The sequence below is a fragment of the Pavona decussata genome, unplaced genomic scaffold, assembly GCF_977016875.1.
Source record: "Pavona decussata unplaced genomic scaffold, jaPavDecu1.1 SCAFFOLD_134, whole genome shotgun sequence".
NCBI classification, from domain to species: Eukaryota; Metazoa; Cnidaria; class Anthozoa; order Scleractinia; family Agariciidae; genus Pavona; species Pavona decussata.
In genome coordinates, this window is record NW_028145547.1 from 6,287,501 (window position 1) to 6,292,138 (window position 4,638).

At 37.5% G+C, this 4,638-nt stretch overlaps 1 long non-coding RNA gene across 2 annotated transcripts in view; it reads right to left on the reverse strand.

Annotated features, from left to right (window-relative positions):
* LOC146467986 (uncharacterized) overlaps window positions 1–4,632 on the reverse strand; it is a 30,505-nt gene extending 25,873 nt beyond the window's left edge. The window contains exons 1-3 of one of the 2 annotated variants that reach the window (XR_014867701.1): window positions 3,479–4,632; window positions 1,256–1,326; window positions 945–1,006 (exon numbers count right to left, since the gene is read on the reverse strand). This is a non-coding gene — a long non-coding RNA (uncharacterized LOC146467986). Of the gene's footprint in view, window positions 1–944; window positions 1,036–1,255; window positions 1,327–3,478 lie in introns of both variants that reach the window. The other variant, XR_014867700.1, reaches the window with a different exon arrangement.
* Between the last annotated feature and the right edge of the window lie 6 nt (window positions 4,633–4,638).

The following is a 4,638-nucleotide window of genomic DNA, read 5'->3' on the forward strand; positions in this document are numbered from 1 at the left end:
TGCATCAATCAAATCCGCAGTTATGATACATTAATTATCTGGAATTTCCCTGAAAAAGTCTCCGATAGAGACGAAACGCGTCGGAAATAAACTACAAGAAGTACTTCTTCTGTTATGCTGCTTACTAGTCTTTGTTATAAAGTTAAAAAAATAAAATCGTTTAAGATCATTTTAGATCATTTTAGGTCATTTAGATTCATTTTAGATCGTTTTAGGTCATTTTAGGTCATTCCTTGTTTTAGTAACTGCATGCATTTGGCCGCTCAAAGGCAGCTGTTCCTTCAGATCTGTTGATATGTAACAGCATGATTTTATCAATTAAAAGTTCTTTTGGGATTGGAAAGCATTAAATAATGTTCAACTGCATAAGAACATGTATGGTAAATGTTTAAATTAGCATCCCCCTTTAAGGCTAAAAATGAATTAACAACCCTGATCCTTCCCCTTAATAACTGAATATGCTGTGTTTCATTTTATCCTTGGTTTTAATTTTTATTAATATGTAAGATAATGAGTACAAAACTAAGGGAAATAAAATTTAAACCAATCAAGGATAAAACTGAACCACAACACGTACATTCATACACAATACATATTTTGTCATCAATCAGTTCAATGAATAAATTTAATTATTTTTTAGCATATATAAGTGTGAAGTACATGTACATGTACAATCACTAGAGAATGGCCTTTTTGGGGACATATCCCATGAGGAATGGTAAAGACAGTTCTTGAAGATGGTCACAGATTACTTTCAAAGCAGGAAATTAAATATGCTCTGCACCAACTTTGGTTCAATTGAAACAAACATAAAATAAATGTCATTTTGAGGCCAAAATTCTGAAGACTGAAATCAGTGACTCAAAAAAAGTACTTTATAAACCCCCTCTCCTCGAAATAGCATTAAATTAAAGTTTATCAACAGTATTGTAAGTTTCACAAACCTTAATTATTCTTTTGGCTCTTATTTCTGCTGCCATCTCTTTTCTGAACCTTGGCATGTCGTCTTTTAACCAAACACACGTGTAAAATAAACTGCGGATAATAAGTTCATATGCAAATAATAAAAATAAGTGACTATCAACAAGTTAGTGTCGACATTAAGAGGGACACTTAGTGGTGGGAGTAATTTGTGTGTCAGATTATGATTCACCTGTGGCATAAGAAGACACACAGGGTTTGCACTGTAAGTATCCGTGGGAACTCCAATTACAATTCCTTATACTTTTAGTATATAAGGAATTATACGGATTACCTTAATGGGCAGCGGGTGTTTTCACGTTATGTCCTGGCAAGGCGTCTTAATCTGTTTCCACCGACATTAATCTGTCAGAAAAAATTTGCGCATGTGTAAGTACACCAAAGATTAGAGGTGGTGAGGGCCATCTTAAACTTGTCATCAAGTTGTAATCAACGCGCATTTCGTCGTCCACTGCACTAAAAATGACTTTGTTTTACTTTGAGGCAATTATCACGTGAAACTCGATTGATCGATAATTTGTGCCTCGATCTGGTCGATACAGACCAGCTATGATGACAGACTGTAGATCAAAATGAGCGAGAAAAGTTGACTCGGTGGGTCATTCAATAACGGAAAAACACTCTAGAAGAAGAAAGTAAACAGATCGAGACAAGAATGGAGAAAAAGGATTCAAAAGCGGAAAATGGAGAATTCTATCGCAACTTAATCATACGCGTATATATATACCACAGCATACTGGGGAGGCAAACGACGTATTACAAAGAAATCGTGAAGTCAAGGAAAAACAACCAGTTTTTTCGTTGGTTTCTTATCTTAGAGATTGATGATATGCAATGATTGTACATCGTTGAGTTGAATGTAGTAGAAGTAAAATCGTTGGATATTATAATGGTTTGTGTCAGGTCTGTTGTATTTAAATGAGGGGCAGTTCCTGTTAAAATCACAGCAAGCTAGCAGGTCCTAGCAAATAGCACTGGTTCCCTTGTTTTTAAAACCACACCCCTTTTTTAAAAATAATTCAGATGTTGTTGTGTTGATGCATGGATATTATAATGACAAAGCAAGACAAACTTTACATCTGCTGTGAATCCAGCATGTTGTATTTCAAATCTGTTATGAGCAGACTATTGTATTTTCCATTTTTTAACTTTGTGGTTTCCTGTAGAATTAAATGAGAGGCAGTCCCTGTTAATATCACAGCAAGCTAGCAATTAGCACCGGTTCCCTTGTTTCTTGGTGAATTTAAAGATTGGACAAAATAAATCTATATAGGTTACTATAATTAAAAAAAATATTGCTTTAAGTTTTACGCACTGGACGTTTTTAATTTATGATTTTGGTTGATTATTTTAAGTGCATTTCGTGGTAATTTAGAGGCGTTAATGTCACAATTTTCCAGGAGTGCATGCCCCTGGATCCAAGCGCCCCACCCCTCCTCCACCAGTTGGCTCACCTTACAAAACGCTGGGTTACACTGCACTCGTGGGTGTGCCACATAGAGGACAGCCTACGTTTGCTGATTAATAATCACATACAGCTAAAAAAACATTTGGGTAACAAAACATTCGGTTGGTTGGATCAAAAAGCAAATTAATATACCTCAGGGGCACCCAACAGATCGTTTCAGTAAATTATCTGTTTGGAAGGCCCTTAATCCCCTACAATTTTCTAAAGGGAAATTTCACCACGAACTTTCGTGATGTGGGAAATTTAAGGCCTAGTGTTTTCGGATTGATAAAAATGTTGTTTTCGGGGGTACCGAAAACAGGTCAGCTAAGATTTTCGGAAAGGTAATAAGGCCTAGGGTTTTTGGGAAATGGACAAGAATGCCCTTCTAATTTCGAAAAGACTCAAGTTCCCCTAGAATGACCGAACAGATAAAAATATTATAGCGCTGCCTAAAATGAACCTATAGAGCTTTAAAGTCACTCCAGATCGCCTAAAATAACGTTTCAAAGGATCTGAGATAAAATTGTCGTTGGGTGCCCCTGATACCTTCTGTTCTGAAAATGAGTCAGTGGATTGTTCAGTGTTCTATTTAGTCACATATTTAGGAGTGCAATTTTAAGGACCGCACTCATGACCGCACTCCTCCACTATCAGTAGCGACCTTCAGATCAGAGCACGAGTACGGGATTGAGTTCAAGTGCGACTTTCAAATTTCAGACTAGTCACGTCCCCAGAACTCTCACTAATTCCCTTTGTTTATCAGCGCATAAGGAGGCCTAAGAAACAAGATTGGTGCGACAAGCAGTTATTTGAACCACGCAGACTAGATTTGAAAACTCGTACTCGCACTCAATCTCGTACTAGTAGTAAAATCTGAAGGTCCCTAATGTTATGACGCCTACCGCCTGGACAATTACCTTACCGATGTACACTGCATGATCATGTTAGTCGACTTTTTGCCAGGCTTTGATTAAATATTGTGACTTTCTAACCAAACGCTCTTCTGTTTTAGATTAAATCGTCTACGTTTAAATAAGCGGGCCTTACCTTGGTTCGGTCCATGGCCCTTTATTTGTTTCGATGCAATGCCTTCCATTTCACATAATAAACACGCGCCAATTCCTTAGCAGAAGAATGCGTCCCTCTTTCTTTTAAAAATTGTCTTCGCATTTCTCTGGTATCCCTTCGTTTGCAGCCTTAGAAATCCTCTCCTTTCTTCCTGGTGTTGTGCATCTTGCGCTTTTCTTTTCATGGCATGATCGATCTCTATTTCGAAAGGGCGTGCTTATTCATCTCGTTCCCGCTAAACTGTGGTTCCTGTGACTTATATATGAGCCCGCATTTCCATTCCACAATAGCTATAATTACCAAATTCGAATAGGCAGCGGCTTATCGCAAAACAATAGAAAACATTCGCTGACCCGGAAATGTATGTACAATTAGTAGATCTATAGCGAGACGAAAAGATGGTGATTAGTTTGTAAACTTTGTGCATAGGGCGCAGAAAGGCAGAGGAGTCACATCTTACAAGATTCAGACCAATGTTTTCTTAATGTTTTCTTTTTGAATCCTTAAGAAAAATATCTGAGTGCTGGCTTATATAAATGTCTCCGCTCTTTTCTGTGTTTATGAAGGAAGCGGGTTTTTCTAATTCTAAAAGGCGATTTATAAGCGATATTTAGCCGATAAAAATATGTGTAAAATATTACAATCTACAGAGGTGAAAAGATCGAGAAATGTTGGCGCCAAAGAAAAGACTTGGCGCCACATGCCGCTTTTCGCGGCATTCCGTAGTTGGGCAACTCGTCATTTGTTTTTCGGCGTTGGCTTTCATTTATCCGCAGGGAAGAGTGAGTGGTTGTTGTTTCGCAAGACAAGTCAATTTACGAGTGCGTTTGTCCCAATGAATGATTGAAAGCCAAACGACCTTGAAGCAGTGGATCTGTTGCGTGATTATATCCTTGCTTTTAGTGCGTAAGGTAATGAAGGCGGCTGGAAATAGCACACTGAAAAAAAAATGATGAAAACTCACGTTGTTATATCAGTATATTTTATTGTACAATAATTTGTATCTTGTAACTCCCAGTAAGAGGTTAATAACAATTGTAAGTAAATTGTATCACTGTTTGAACGATTCTGTGATTTTTTTGTCGCTTATCCCCCGGACTATAGGTGATGGGCAAGTTCAAATTCATTAGACCTAGAGG